A 16,014-nucleotide genomic window follows, 5' to 3' on the forward strand; every position below is an offset into this window, starting at 1 on the left:
GACAGCATGTAGCCTGCTTGGGATTCTCTCCCACCCTGTCTCTCTCTGCCCCTCTCCCTGCTCCTCAGAGTATGCTCTCACTCTCAAAATAAATACACATTTTGGGGCGCCTGGGTGGCTCAGTCGGTTAAGCGTCCGACTTCAGCTCAGGTCACGATCTCGCGGTCCATGAGTTCGAGCCCCGTGTCGGGCTCTGGGCTGATGGCTCAGAGCCTGGAGCCTGCTTCCCATTCCGTGTCTCCCTCTCTCTCTGCCCCTCCCCCATTCATGCTCTGTCTCTGTCTCAAAAATAAATAAACTTTAGAAAATAAATAAATAAATAAATAAATACGCATTTTAAAAAAAGGAGCTGTAACAAGAAGGGAAAGACGGTTTTAAAAACAAACAAAAGGGGCACCTGGGTGGCTCAGTCTGTTGAGCATCTGACTTCGGCTCAGGTCATGATCTCACGGTTCATGAGTTCGAGCCCCGCATTGGGCTCTGTGCTGACAGCTCAGAGCCTGGAACCTGCTTCATATTCTGGGTATCCCTCTCTCTCTCTCTGCCCCTCCCCTCCTCATGCTGTTTCTGTCTCTCAAAAATAAATAAACATTTAAAAAAACAAGCAAACAAACAAAAAACCTAACCTAAACTCTTTCTAAGGTGGAGGATGGGAGAAACCAGGTAGAGAGATTCATTACTTATTTCAGTGGGAAAATGAAATCTCTATGTAGACCCCTATGCCTACAAAGACTGGCCAGGTAACCATGGAATGTGAGCCACAGAGCAGGCCTCCTGCTCAACAAAAATTACCATTTGAGGACCCTTTGGATGAGAAAAAGTTAAGTCCCGAAGCATGATTGGGAAGATGGTGATGCCAAACAAAGAGAGCTAAATTGTTCTGTACAGGGGGGAGGGGGGGGTTCTGAGCCTCCTAGAACATTCCAGAAGAGGTGAGGGGCCCTGCTGGTGGGAAGGGCGGGAGGGTCGCAGACAGCCATGTGTGTAGTGTCCAGGGCGTACGGTTCTGGGGAGAGCAAGGATTCCCAGTGCTTCACTGGGCAGTGCCCTAAAGCCATGTCAGCCCTCTTTTTTGTTACCCTAAACCTTGAAACTGTTAGATGCAACAGGCAGCTGTGTTGGTGGTTGTTTTGAGAAATCAAAGGGAAGGAGGCTTGAGCAGGTAGAGAGAAGAGACCAGAAGTATATTCAGTGTTCACCAAAATAATTAACACTGGTTATATACTTATTTTAGGATGATGAAATTATATGTGATTTTTCTTCTTCTTCTTTTTTCTTTTAAGAAAAAATCTATCCTAAGATTTCTGTGTTGAACATGTATTACTTGAGTATATGAAGGGATGGGGGAAGTCTGTGCAAGTTCTATTTTAGGATTGTTCTGGACAAAGGAGATGCTCACCCTAACCTGTGGATTAGGCACAGGAAGGTGACCTTCAGGACAAGGCCTAGCCAGGTGTTCCTTACATCTTGCATGGCACCGAGTGCCCTCCCAGTCAGTGTGAGCTCCCCAAAAGCAGAGCCGTGTCCTGCTTGAGGCCTCTGGTAGCAGAGTAGGTCATGTCAGAAAATCATTCTAATCCCTCAGTGCTTCCTGAGAAACCAGGGGAGAATTAAGTTTTGTGTGTCCTGAAGCTTATACAAATTGTATAAGAAAAGGAAAACCGGGGTGCCTGGGTGGCTCAGTTGGTTGAGTGTCCAACTTCAGCTCAGGTCATGATCTTGCAGTTTGTGAGTTCAAGCCTGCGTCAGGCTCTGTGCTGACAGCTCAGAGCCTGGAGCCTGCTTCAGATTTTGTTGCCCTGTCTCTCTGTCCCTCCCTGACTCGCTCTCTGTCTTTCGCTCTCTCAAAAACAAATAAACATTTAAAAAAGAAAAGAAAAAGGAAAACCAAAGGGCATGTGGGTGGCTCAGTGGGTTAAGCATCTGACTTCAGCTCAGGTCATGATTTCGCAGTTCATGAGTTCGGACCCCGCATCAGGTGGGCACAAAGCCACACTTCTGGTAAAACACAAGTCCCGCTTCAGGTGAGCCCCACTTCTCTCTCTCTTTTCCTCTCTGCTCACTTGTGCCCTCTCCCCCCACCAAAAAATAGAAAAGGAAAACGAAATAGGTGCAGGGCTTGGAAGAGGGCTATTTAAGTGTGGGGTTCTGAAGCTTTGGGGTAAATCTACCTCTGAAACTTCCTTCCCCTCTGACTGCAGACAGACCTCAGGTGAAGAGGGCAGCACCCTTTCCTTGTCCCATGGCGTCAGAGCCAGCATCCTTGACTTGCCTTACCTAGTCTCGGTTTAGTCTGAGTCAGCCAACATTAGCTCTGGTGGGTCAAAAATGAGCATGAGTGGCTTTGTTTTCTTTTTGACTTCACCTCATCCGTTAGACCTGGCCCTGCCCTCCACCTCCAGGCTTTCCTCACACATCCCTCTGTTATGCACCAGGTATGGGCTGGCCCAGAGAGGTCTCTGCCTTCTAGAGGCTTTTGGCCTAATGGAGCAATTTATAAACTAATCTTCAGACAGTCTCCTCTCCCTTTGAAGTCATTCTGTATCTGTGCATGTGTGTACATTGCATATTTACCTTCCTGATGCACTGGGATCATGGGGGAAAGTTAGTCTGTATTTAAATACATGCACACCACACTTCTTCCATGACACTACCCAAGTGGGGCTTGGAATGTGCCTTGAAAGAAGAGAGAGAGTAAAAATGTTACTGTGGTTGGATAAATTTCTCTATTAGGAGAGTGATACCTTCTGCTGAGGTATGTGAAGGGATGGAATTTGGCAGCGATGTATGTATATAAATAAACATTTATAATTTACTGCAAGTCAGTGCTTGTCTTTACGCATCTTAAATCTATAAAAATGATCCCAACTAGAAAATAAAAGTTGTGGATTCTAAAAAAATTAAAACTTGGACGTGAAAACCCAGGAATTTTTTGTTGCCTATAATTTAATTCTTAACATATCTGACACAATCCAAGTTTAACAGATTTTTTTTTTCTTTTGGATTCTGGCAAGTATGTTAACAGGAGGCAATTATGTGAATTAATATAAAGTCCTTTTATTAAAAAAACAGAAATGCTTTCATTTAAAGAGGTAATTTAATATTCCTTCTGTGATGGTGTTGATGTCATAACTTGTTTGATTAACTCTTCAAATGGTTTCAAAGCGCTTCAGGGTGGTAATTTATGAACTCCTAATTGATTTCCCCAATCTTGGTTTGGCAGAGTTGAGCCTCCCGGAAACCATGAGGAGGCTGGACGCCCATACTCTACTTCCTTTTCAGACACGGGAGCAGGCTGGGATGGACTACCTCTGCAGCCTGGCCCCGGGTGAGGAAGAGGAGGCTCTAGTACAGGGACAAGAGACCATGACGTTGTTGTTCCTGACTCCTAAGCGGCTCAGCTTTTTGCCTCCTCTGAAGATGTGTGGAAATACTGTAGGCAGTTTCACAGCTCGTGAATTCAGGAATAGATGGCCTTTTAGACCACAACTTACAAAAGCTATCTCCCACTGTGCATCACCTCAGAACATGAGGCTTCCTTGAGGCCAGAAAAGACGAGGTGGGGTGGACTACGGAAGTGTGGCCCTCACCATGGGCCCGCCACCTTTTCATTTCCCCATCTAGGCCACTATTACTCGTTAGGCCTGTCTCTGAGTACTGTACAGAGGAGGCTCTGGGCCTTGGGAAGGTTTTTGGCCAAGTACTCACATTTGAAGCTGCCATGAAAGTTCACTGAGAAATCAAGGCCTGGCAGGACCCAGGGAAATGATCATACAGTTATTACTTTTATTTGTTTTTATATGTTTTAATGTTTATTTCTTTATTTTGAGAGAGTGAGAGGAAGCGAGCACAAGAGGGGAAGGGGCAGAGAGAGGGAGAGAGAGAATCCCAAGCAGGGTCCGTGCTGATCAGTAAAGACCGCGAGATCATGACCTGAGCTGAAATCAAGAGTTGGACACTTAACGACTGAGCCACCCAGGTGCCCCCGTTGTTACTTTTATTGTGTGCCCAGTGATAATCTGCTCTCAAAACCTCCTAGACAGAATGACTGTCCTTACTTTACAGATGAGCAAAATGAGGGTCAGAGATTAGTAACATGACACCAGGTGGTAAGACTTGGGCTCCACACAGGCAGCCACGTATCCCAACCCATGTCAGTAGACAGTCATTATATTCTTGGCCACAAAGTTTACGCTCCTGAGGGTGGGCTTGGGCCTTGGAGTTTTGTGCTGCCATCCCCAGTGTGTGTCCCAAAGTGTGTGCAGTTGTGGAGAGAGCTCTCTCTGGCCTTGGAGTCTCAATACCTGGGCTTCAGCTTCCTCATCTGAGGATAGGGATAGTATCCACCTAACTGGTTCCTGGATTAAATGAGATGATATAACTCTTTGGTACATTGACACGGGCCCAGAAAATGTTCCACGAAAGGGGACAAGGAAGCAGTGGGGAGGCTGGATAGAGAATTCCCAACTGTGTTGGAAGCTAAGTTCTGAGCCAAAAGTAGGGACTATAGGTAGAACAGTTTGGCCAGGGCCAAGCATCTTTGTGGTATTGTTATGGTAGATGGGATGGGGCATAAATAAGCCTGAACATTTTCCTATGGGTGATGGGGCTCATTTGCTCGTGTGCAAAGTATAAGAAGGCTTTGGGGAGGAGGAGAAAGGACTCTCTCCATCTTGTTGATGTCTGGTGGCCATGCCAGACTGCTCTGAGACTTGACCTCCTATTTACTGTGGACTTGGTAGACCCACTTCCAGTGATCAAGGGTCACTGGAAGCAAAAATTCAAACACCGTCTGCTCTGGAGGCAGACTGCAAAGGACAAATGGAGCTGTGACCCCTGGCCCCACTATCTGGAGTGGCTGTTCCCTGGGACCAGACCCAGGTTGGAGTTCAGGCATCAAGGGAAGCGGGAGAGTGAGATGTTACCCCTGCTCCCACCCCACCAAGGGGCCCCAGAGCACAGTGCCTGTGCCATCAGACTCTAAGATACACTGGATTCTGGCCTTGACTACTGTCTGGGATGTATGATGTGGGCAAACCACTTCACTTCTTTGTGTCTCAACTTCCTCGTCTGAAAATGGAGATGATGAGGCACCTCCCTCATAGGGCTGTTGCAGTTCTGTGGAGTAAGTGAGTTAATACTTATAAGAAAAGCTTTTAGAACCATGCCTGACACATCAGCACCAGGAAACATTCAGATTCACAAGGGTTGTGCAGAGCCAACCTCTGGCTCTATGGAGGGCAGGCTGCCCCCTCCCCAAGTGGACTCAGCCTGGCCTCAGCAGGGTTACAGGAAATGCTAACAGCCAAGCCTCCAGCCTCAGTGCCCCTGCTCTGCTCCTCACCCCTTGTGGGATAGACAGTAGCCACAGGAACCCCACCCTCAGAGAGGACTCAGAGTCCCCTCCAACACAATCCATCCTAGGACAGAAATGTTCCCAGTGAGGGCTTCCAGCTTATCACATGGTGGAGAACCATTGCCTCCCTTGTCACCCTGCACACACATTTGCCCCCTAAAGAGGCCTCTAAGTCTTCAGACCCTCTCCCACGTCCCAATCCCCAACCCCAGGCCCAAGGCTCATTTCCCTGTACAAGACTCAGCTCAGAAGCCCTTCAACTGTTGTTTATAAATGTCCCTTGGTGGGACCAAAGTGATTTTCTCATAAATAGAACAAGGAGGGGCTACAAGCCATAGGTCAGGGCAACTGAACAAATACCAAGTACCAGGGACACTCCGGTGCTGGGGCCATAAGTGAGGAGGCCTCTTTAGACATGCATCTCATGCCCCCTCCCTTCTGACTTGGTAGCTTTTTCCCTTGAACATTTTCAGGCTTTCCTGAACAGTCAGAGCTCGCAATCCCCACAGCTCTCAGGTTCCAGGCTCACAAGGAGCGGTTGGGCCACAGGAAAAGGGCACCAGAGTCTACGAGGTGAACCCTGCTCTGAGACACAGTATGACTTCCCACCTTCTTATCTACACACGCTGCCGTCTTGGTCAAGTGACTCTGTCCCTCCGTGACCCAATCTCCCCACCAACCAGGGCGGTCATCCCCATCCTTATCCTCCCACCAGGACTGGGAAAAGCTTTAAAAATGGCCACTCACTCTTTCCAAATGATGCTTAGCATTATCCAGAACACAGAAAGAATTCTCACCCCTGGGATTTTGAGTGCCGTGTTTGTAATTTGTGCTGCCCTGCACATGATGTGAGTCACTACAGTGTTTCTATCACCCTTCCTGCTGAGATTTTTTTTTCCTCTCCACTAGCTAAGTGGACAAATGTAGAACTTTGCTGGAAACGATACGTGATACAATCCATCCAGTGCCTCACAAGGGCCCAATGAGCTTTAACCCACCCTATTATCCTTTAGAAATGGTCACTGAACTAGAACCTCAGATTTAGAGGGAGGGAAGTGGAGAAAATTCCATGGAGTCCCTAGAGAAAGATGGGGCAACAAGAAGCCTATCATACTAAAAGAATGTCAGCTCTTCTCTGCCACTCTAGAAACAGAGTAGAAAGGGGTCTTCTAAGCCCCACACCCAGACCCCCAAAGAACACTTGACTGGACCCAAGAGGAGTCAGCCTCCCCACCAAAAGTCCTTACCTGTGTGCGCTGGGGCCTGGCCGGGTCAGGAGGTGCTGGTCTGTGGGGTGTGTGGCAGCTGCACACCCGGCCACCTCGACTGGCATCCAAGAGCCTATTTTTAGGGTCAGATCTGCTGACGCTGACCTTGCGTGCTGCCCAGTCTGAGAAGAGACCCATGGCATCTGTTTGCAAAATGATGTGCCAGTGTGACCTGAAACCCTTGACTTTGGGAGACCTGTACCTGGAGCCCACACGCTTGTTCCTGGCCCAGCCACAGAGGCAGGACACATGGCTGTCCAGGGCGGGGACAGACAGGGGGATTTCCCAGCTTTGTGTTCTTGGGATGGACGAGGCCAGGTGTCTGTGGAGCCCTGCCCTGGACTCTGTTCCAGGACAACTGGAACAGGGGAGGTTTGCCAGCTAATGTGGAGCCTGTGGGAAGGTTGGGAGCACCCAGACTGGAGACGGACTCTCCATTGCCATTTTTTCCGGGAGTTTGGGCAGCCATCTCTGGGGGGTCGATGGAATAGATGCTGCAGTATGGGTGGGTTGTGATCAGTGAAACACAGCAGATAGAGACTCTGTAAGCTTGGGTTCATTTGCATTGTGTCATTTCATGTGAGACCTCCAACGAGTGTCCAACCTTCCTGGGCTTCAGTGGGGAAAATAATCATAATGCTGTCCTCTTGTGGTTATGAGGATTAAGTGAGATGAAGTATGGAAAATACTTAGCACAGTGCCTGGTACGTGGTAAACACTTTTAAAATGCTAAATGATAGGGGGCGCCTGCATGGCTTAGTCAGTTAAGCATCTAATTCTTGGTTTTGGCTCAGGTCATGATCTCACGGTTTATGGGTTTAAGCCCCACATCAGGCTCTGCGCTGATGGCGAGGAACCTGCTTGGGATTCTCTCTCTCCCTCTCTCTCTCTGCCCCACTCCCACTCTCTCTCACACATGCACTTTCTCAAAAATAAATAAATGGTTTTTTATTAATGCTCTATGATATTAGGATGCCCAAAATATTTCCAATCCAACACTTACTCCCAGGTCTTTCTTCCTGGTGGTGCCTTCTGTCAACCCCGCCTCCTTGGCTCTAGGTTTCTTTGCTCCAGGAGCCCCCTACCATGCCCTACTACTATGACTCTCCTTTTAAGTGCTGAGGGCCATAGTCCTGTCAAGGCTTCTCTAATATTCTATTAAAATCTTACCAGGGCTGCGGCACCTGGGTGGCTCAGTCGGTTGAGTGCCTGACTTCAGCTCAGATCACGATCTCAGGGTTCATGAGTTTGAGCCCCGCATCAGGCTCACTGCTATCAGTGCACAGCCTGCTTGGGATTCTCTGTCTTCCTCTCTCCCTGCCCCTCCTCCACTGGCATTCTCTATCTCAAAAATAAATAAGCATAAGAAAAAAATCTTTCCAGGGCTTCCTACAGTTCCTTATAATGAATGAGGTGTTTTTCCATCCTTCCCCATCCTTGTCACCACCCCCCACCCCAACTTTGAGCATACTTTAATGTGTGAAAGATTGGGGGGGAGGGGTCACCAGTCTCCCCATATACTTCACTTAACAGAGTCTTCTTGTGTTGGGGTCATTATATTGTCCTCTGCAACTCTGTATTCTGCAAACCAAAAATCCTCCCCACAATTTGCACGTTTAGCTACTGCCAGTGTTATTTAGGGGGATTATTTCTACTAGTATGTTTCATTGTGAAAGACTGCTTTTACTGATTTCTTGGTGCAAAGAATATTCACAAGGCAGAGACTCAGGACCTGAGTGTATAAAAAGGTCAAAATGTCAGGGCCCAAATGTCCTTGCTGTCAAGTGCTGGAGTCAGAGCAGCAGGGTCAAAAGGCCCTTCTGCAATTACCCCAGGAACTAAAGGAGTCAGAGATTCTGTAACTGACAACGGGTGAAGAACGATTTCTGTCTAGCTAGGAGCCCAGGGGGTGGTCCCAGCCCCTGCCCTAACCCCAGCCCAAGTCAAGGTTAAGGAAGCAAAAGGGACCTCTGAAGATGTAGGTTCAGCAGGGGGCAAAAATCAAATATCTAAAGACATCTGAGATAGATGATTAATAAGTGTGGGAGATAATATTTCACACTGTCTAGAGGGATATTGAAATAAAGCCAAGAAAAAAATGGGGTGAGTTGCTGGATTATCATCTGCATTACAGCAGACCCTACATGTAGTTGATGAGAAGACTGGTGCCCCTCTCCCCACACCCCTCATGCCCCCAGTCCTTCACACATTAACATATGCCCAGGGGTGCCTGGGTGGCTCAGTCGGTTCAGTATCCGACTCTTGATTTTGGGTCAGGTCATGATCTCACAGTTCGTGAGATCAAGCCTGGCAATGGGCTCTGTGCTGGCAGCTTGGAGCCTGCTCGGGATTCTCTCTCTCCCCTCTCTCTGCTCCTCCCCCACTCACACTCTTTCTCTTTCTCTCAAAATAAACACTTAAAAAAATAATAAAATATGCCTCAAAAAGTGTGACAAGAATAGGGAAGGGTGGGAAGCCACATCATTAATTATGAGGAATTATAGGAAACCCTGGGAAGATTTTATTAGGAAAGAGTGGTGGTGGTGTCAGGAGACATGCAGCCTGTCTTCTAGCAGCTGGAGGGCTGACCTGTGATGGAAACAATAGCATTCTCTGCACAACTCTCAGGGCAGAACTCAGGCAATGGGTAGTTCCCCCAGGTGCTGTCTTATGTGGACTCAGCAGACACACCATTATGCCAGGATGGGAGTGAGCCAGGTAACCAGCCGGACTTGGAGATGTGTCTGTCTGTTCCAAACTCCAAGGATAGTCTGCCAGGGTTCTGTGCAACAGCAAACTGCACTAGCGCAGGTAAAGTATGATCTGTAGAAACAGCTGTTATTTTCATTGTAGCTTCTTGGGAATTTACCTATGGCAGCATTTGACAAGGGTTTCTCCCTATGCCACTTCTCTGACCCACGTTATTTTCATTAGCAAACTTCTTTTCCCCAGAATCTCCCTGTGCTTTTCTCCACCACTCTTTGCCCCAACTTCTGTGGATCAGAATCCCACTTAGGCCCAGTGGTAAGTGTGGTAGGCAGAATGAACTCCCCAGCCAAAGATGTCCACATCCTAATCCGTGGGATGTATGTATATGTCATGTTACAAGGCAAAGGGGAATTAAAGTTGCAGATGAAATTAAGGTTGCTAATCATTTGACCTTAATATGGGGAGAGTGTCCTGGATCATTCAGGTGGGTCCAGTGTAATTACAAAGGTTCTTAAATGGGGAAGAGAGAGGGACACCTGGCAGGCTCAGTACGAAGAACATGTGACCCTTGATCTTGGGGTCGTGAGTTCGAGCCCCATGCGGAGTGTAGCGGTTAAATAAATAAAACTTTAAAAAGTGGAAGAGAGAAGCAGCAGAGGAAGTTGGCGTGATGCAGTGTGAGATAGACTCAACTCCTCTTATTGGTTTGGAAGATGGAAGGAGGGGCCACAGCCAGGTTGGGAAAGGCAAGGAAACAGATTCTCCCCTAGAACCTGCAGAAAGAGTGCTGTCCTGCCAATACCTTGATTTTAGCCCAGTGAAACTCATGTCAGAATTCTACCCTACAGAACTGTAAGATCATAAATGTGTTATTTTAAGCCACTAAGTTTGAGATAATTTGTTACAGCAGCAGTAGGAAACTAATATGTGATATTTGATTAATACATGACTTTTCTGAGTCCAAAACATCCAGAGGGATCATAGTGCTCTGTGGACACCTGAGTTTATGTGGATGTTGAATCCAGCTAGAGTCCAGGGGTGAGGACCCCCACCCAGAGGGCAGAGGGCATGTTTCCATAGCAGATGTGTGTATTCTGATGACCATAAGTCCTCTGCTCTCCCAGAGGTCTCTCTCTTCTTTCATATTAAAAAAAACAAAACAGGGATGCTTGGGTGGCTCAGTTGGTTAAGCGTCCGACTTCTGCTCAGGTCATGATCTTACAGCTCATGAGTTCAAGCCCCGCGTTGGGCTCTTTGCTGACAGCTCAGAGCCTAGAGCCTGCTTTGGATTCTGTGTCTTCATCTCTCTGCCCCTCCCCTGCTTGTGCTCTTTCTCTCTGTCTCAAAAACAAATAAACATTAAAAAAAAAAAAAAAAAAAAAAAAAAAGCAGGGGCTCCTGGCTGGCTCAGTCAGTAGAGCATGCAACTCGATCTTGGGATTGTGAATTCGAGCCCCACATTGGATGTAGAAATTACACAAAAATAAAAGCTTAAAAACAAAAACAAAAACAAAAACAACAAAACAAAGCAAACAACCCACCCAATGCCATTCTGTGTGGCAGAAGGGACCATGGCACAGAACAGGAGACAACTCCAAATTCAATGTCTGGCCTCCTATTATTAAAAGGTTGTTGGCTGGGCCCCTGCCCCAGGGATTTCTCCCTGGGGACTTCTGTCCACAAACTTCCGTCCCTGTCCCTGACCTGTTCGTAAGGCTCCTCTCTATGTGCTACCACAGGTTTCCTTTTTTTCCATTCTTGGTCTCTCACCTTCCTCTCTAGAACTGACTCTTTTAGGGGGGCTCCAGATCCCTCTTCCCTTATGATCACACAGAGCAGGTGTTCCCTCTCAGTCTCAGTTTCCCAAGCAGGCTAAGCCTGGGGCCTCCCACTGTCATCAAAAAGCCCCCTATAAGGCATTTTCCTAGATATGTCATCAGTCCAAAAGGGGAATTTTTTGCCTCCTCTAGATAATAACATTCATAGACCCCAGAAACAGGAGGCCCTGCCCTAAGCTTGGTTCTTAGAGGTCCCTGCATATCGCAGATCTACAGTGGTTGGGACACTGCTACATACCTTTTAGAATGGCTAAAAACAAATAAACAAAAACCCAACAATACCAAACTCTGGTAAGAATGTTGGGGGGTGCTGGAACTGTTCTGTATCTTGGTCATGGTGATGGTTACACACGTCCGTAAAAGCAAGAGGAGTGAATGTTGCTATATATAAATTTAGAAACAAAAAGGATACACGGGTACCTCTTTCACTTGGGATCTGGCTTTTGACACTGGAAGAACGTGACCCGAAGCTGTATCCACTTTTGTGACAAACACCATTCTTGCTCTGTGTCCTCAAAACAAAAGGTAACTGAGTCTGAATTCCATGCAGGTTGGTGGGTTGTGTTGCTGCTAACCTTGGAGTACAGGGAGGATTCAAGGTGTGGAAGTGCTGAGGTGAGACAGAAGATGTCTTATTCAGCTTACCCAGTTGTCCACTCTGTACAAAAAGCTGAGCGCCCTTGGTGTCTCTGTGTTCAGCTTCAGGGTTTTGGGTAGGATCCAGAATTCGTGTGATATTCACATCTGTTCCACAACAGCTGAAGAATAAGTATGTTGGTGTATTGATTCATAATAGTCTTTCACGTATACATAGGTAGGTCCAGATATAATGAGTGTGAAGCATAATGCCAATTCTTTACATTGGCTAATAGAATTGTCAATGATTTTATTTTTATAACAATATTCTACAAGAACCTTCAAAGAAGTCAGTTAATATTTTCATGTTCATATAGATAATTTTGATTTAAAACCTTGATATTCAATAATTACATATCCCCTTTTATTTTTTAAAGTTTATTTATTTTGAGAGAGAGAGAGAGAGCACACGTGGAGGAAGAGCAGAGAGAGAGAGAATGAGAATCCCAAGCAGGATCCACACTGTCAGCATCAAGCCTGACATGGGGTTCAAACCCAAGAATTGTGAGAACATGACCTGAGCTGAAGTTGGACACTTAACCAACTGAGCCCCCAGGCGCCCCACCCCCCCACTACCTTTTATTTTTAATAGAAACTTTGAATGATTTAGAAAAATAACTCTTCTGAAAATATGCATGGAAATCATTTTAGTTTTTTTATTGTTTTCATTTAATTTACATTTTGATTAAAATAATATTTACCTGTGTTCACTTTGAATTCGAGTACCTTTTATTTTTGATCCTTCAGATCAGCACTGTCCAACAAAAAGATAATGCAAACCATGTATGCAATTCAACATTTTCTAGTAGCCACATTAAAGAGTAAAAAGAAACAGGTGAAATTAATTTTAATAAAATAATTTATTTAACTGACTCTACCCCAAATATTATCATTTCAGCACGTAATCAATATGAAGAATTATTGAGATATTTGACATTCTTTTCTTCCAGATGAAGTCTTTGAAATCTGTGAGTACTTCACACTTAACAGCACACCTCAACTTGGACTAGCCACATTTAAAGTGGTCAATAGCCCCACGGTGCTGATAGCTTGCATACTGGACAGCCCGGGTCTAGGTCACTGAGGATGAGACTAGTGAGTGGGGATGGGAATATAGAATGGGGACTTGCATTTGTCCTTCTGTCCAGGCCCGGCCTACCTCATGACCATAGACCATCCCTCCTCCTAGCCTGAGTTGTGCCCAGTCCCTGAAGCCTGTTGTGTAGGTGCCTTAGGAGTTTCTGTGCCCCCACCCCACCCCCCAGGAATTTGCTGGCACCTGGCTGTGCCATGTCTGTTGTGAAGCTGTCACTCTTGACTCTGATAGCCAAGCAACGTGAGAACATTGTGTTTGGAGAGAATGTCTAAGGGCCAAGGATGTTTCTCTGAAATTGATACCTCTGTTTATCTCTCTGGCTATCAAAATACTGGGAGTGCCTGCTGCCAGCCTCCTGCTGGGGGGCTCTGGAGCCCTTAGGACTGAGGGCATGGGCAGTGGGGCAGTGGCCCCCTGAACTCCTCCCTTTCCCAGGAGGTTAAATGCCACTTGAGCCCTGTTCAAGTCTGTCAGTGATTTTGGCAAGTGGGTAAATTGTGTCTCTATTAGCACCTCTGTCTTCATGCCAGAACTAGTTTATTTTACAGATAGATGGCTGTTTCCTCTTCATGGCCTGTTAGTGCATCAAAATGACATTGATGAGCCTTGACAGTGTGTGATTATTCATGTGTGGGAGGCAGGAAAGCAGAGGAGTGAAGGGCATGTGCTTTTGAAACATAAGGACTTGGGTTCAAATCCTGTCCCTGCCACTTGGCTCTGAGCTAGTGCAAGCCCCTTAACTTCTCTGAGCCTGTCCATTGGAAATAATAATAGGATCTTACCTACAGGGTTATTTTGCAGATTAAATAAGATAATGCATGTGAAGCTCTTGGCTTGGAAGAAGCAACCAATATATGCTAGTCATTGCTATTCTTTTTCTCATTCTCCTTTGACTCTGGTTAATTGTGTTAGTGCTCACTGGATGGATTAAGAAGTCCCTATAAAGATTTAAATTAACAAACTATTTGTTAGGAGCCAAAATCTCCCTGTGGATTTAACAGACATATACTGAGGTAACACCCTACTCTGTGTCCAGGTTTTGTTCTGGAAGCAGGTGGCAGAACAGGGAGGCTGGAAATCAGGCCCTGTCTTGGGTAAACTCACTGTCCAGTAGGGAAGCAGAGCTCCCAGTGAACACTAGCAGCTCAGTGAGTGAAGGCTGTGATGGGTTGCACAAGGGCCAAGGGTTGCCCAGAAGAGCCGAGAGACTCAGTAAAAATGCTCAGAGAAGGCCAACTTTAGCACTGGGAGAAGAAGGCTGGATGGAAGTGTCATATGATAATATGTTGGTCATCCATGAACCCAGTAGGCACTCAGTCAATACTTGTTGCCGTGAGAGTGATATTACCTCAAACTGTCATGGACATTTTTGTTCAATGATAGGCATTAGCCAACCTATAATAGTTTAGTCATGACAGGTACCTTGAGCTAATCCTACCAGCCAGAGTGAGTTCAACTTTTTAAAAAAATGTTTTAATTTAAATCCAAATTAGTTAACATATAGTGTAGTAATGGTTTCAGGAGTAGAACCCAGTGATTCATCACTTACATACACAAGCCAGTGCTCATCCCAAGTGCCCTCCTTAATGCCCATCACCCATTTATCCCATCCCCCCATCCAACTCTTCCAGCAACCCTCAGTTTGTTCTCTGTATTTAAGAATCTCTTATACTTTGCTTCTCTCTCCGTTTTTATCTTATTTTTCCTTCCTTCCCCTATGTTCATCTGTTTTGTTTCTTAAATTCCACATATGAGTGAAATCATGATATCTGTCTTTCTCTGACTGACTTATTTCACTTAGCATAATATACTCTAGTTCCATCCATGTTGTTGCAAATGGCAAGAGTTTATTCTTTTTGATCACTGAGTAATATTCCAGTGTGTGTGTGTGTGTGTGTGTGTGTGTGTGTGTGTGTGTATACCACATCTTCTTTATCCATTCATCAGTCAGTGGACAATTGGGCTCTTTCCATAATTTGGCTGTTGTCTATAGTGCTGCTATAAACATTGGGGTGCATTGCCTCTTCAAATCATCATTTTTGTATCCTTTGGATAAATACCTAGTAGTGCAATACTGGGTCATAGGGTAGTTCTATTTTTAATTTTTTGAGGAACCGCCATACTGTTTTCCAGAGTGGCTGCACCAGTTTGCATTCCCACCAACAGTCCAAAAGGATTCCCCTTTCTCTGCATCCTCACCAACATCTGTTGTTGCCTGAGTTGTTAATTTTAGCCATTCTGACAGGTGTGAGGTGATATCTCATCGTGGTTTTGATTTGTATTTCCCTGATGATGAGTGATGTTGAGCATCTTTTCATGAATCTGTTAGCCATCTGGATGTCTTCTATGGAAAAGTGTCTGTTCTTGTCTTTTGCCCACTTCTTCACTGGATTATTTGATTTTGAGGTATTGAGTTTGATAAGTTCTTTATAGATTTTGGATACTAACCCTTTATCTGATATGTCATTTGCAAATATCTTCTCCCATTTTGTAGGCTGCCCTTTCATTTTCTTGATTGTTTCCTTCACTGTGCATAAGGTTTTTATCTTGATGAGGTCCCAATAGTTCATTTTTGCTTTTGTTTCCCTTGCTTCCAGAGACATATCAAGTAAGAAGTTGCTGCAGCTGAGGTCAAGAGGTTGTTTCCTGTTTTCTCTTATAGGATTTTAATGGTTTCCTGTCTTACATTTAGGTCTTTCATCCATTTTGAATTTGTTTTTGTGTATGGTGTAAGAAAGTGATTCAGGTTCATTCTTCTGCATGTCATTGTCCAATTTTTGGAATGTGCTCAATATTAGGAAGGGATTGACTTTGACACATTGCACCTGATCAGTCAGGGTCCAGCAAAGGACAGAATTCACCAGAGATGGTTTACATGAAAAGATGTTAGGGGCATCTCAGTGGCTCAGTCAGTTAAGTGTCTGGCTTTGGCCCACGTCATGATCTCATGGTCTGTTGGTTCAAACCACACACTGGGCTTTCTGCTGTCAGCTTCGGATTCTCTATCCTCTTCTCTGTCTGCCCCTTCCCCACTTATGTGCACACACTCTCTCTCAAAAATAATAAAAAATAAAAAATAAGTTAAAAAAAGAAAATATGTTAATGAAGGGA

The sequence above is a fragment of the Panthera leo genome, chromosome D2 (assembly GCF_018350215.1).
Source record: "Panthera leo isolate Ple1 chromosome D2, P.leo_Ple1_pat1.1, whole genome shotgun sequence".
In the NCBI taxonomy this organism is placed as follows: domain Eukaryota; kingdom Metazoa; phylum Chordata; class Mammalia; order Carnivora; family Felidae; genus Panthera; species Panthera leo.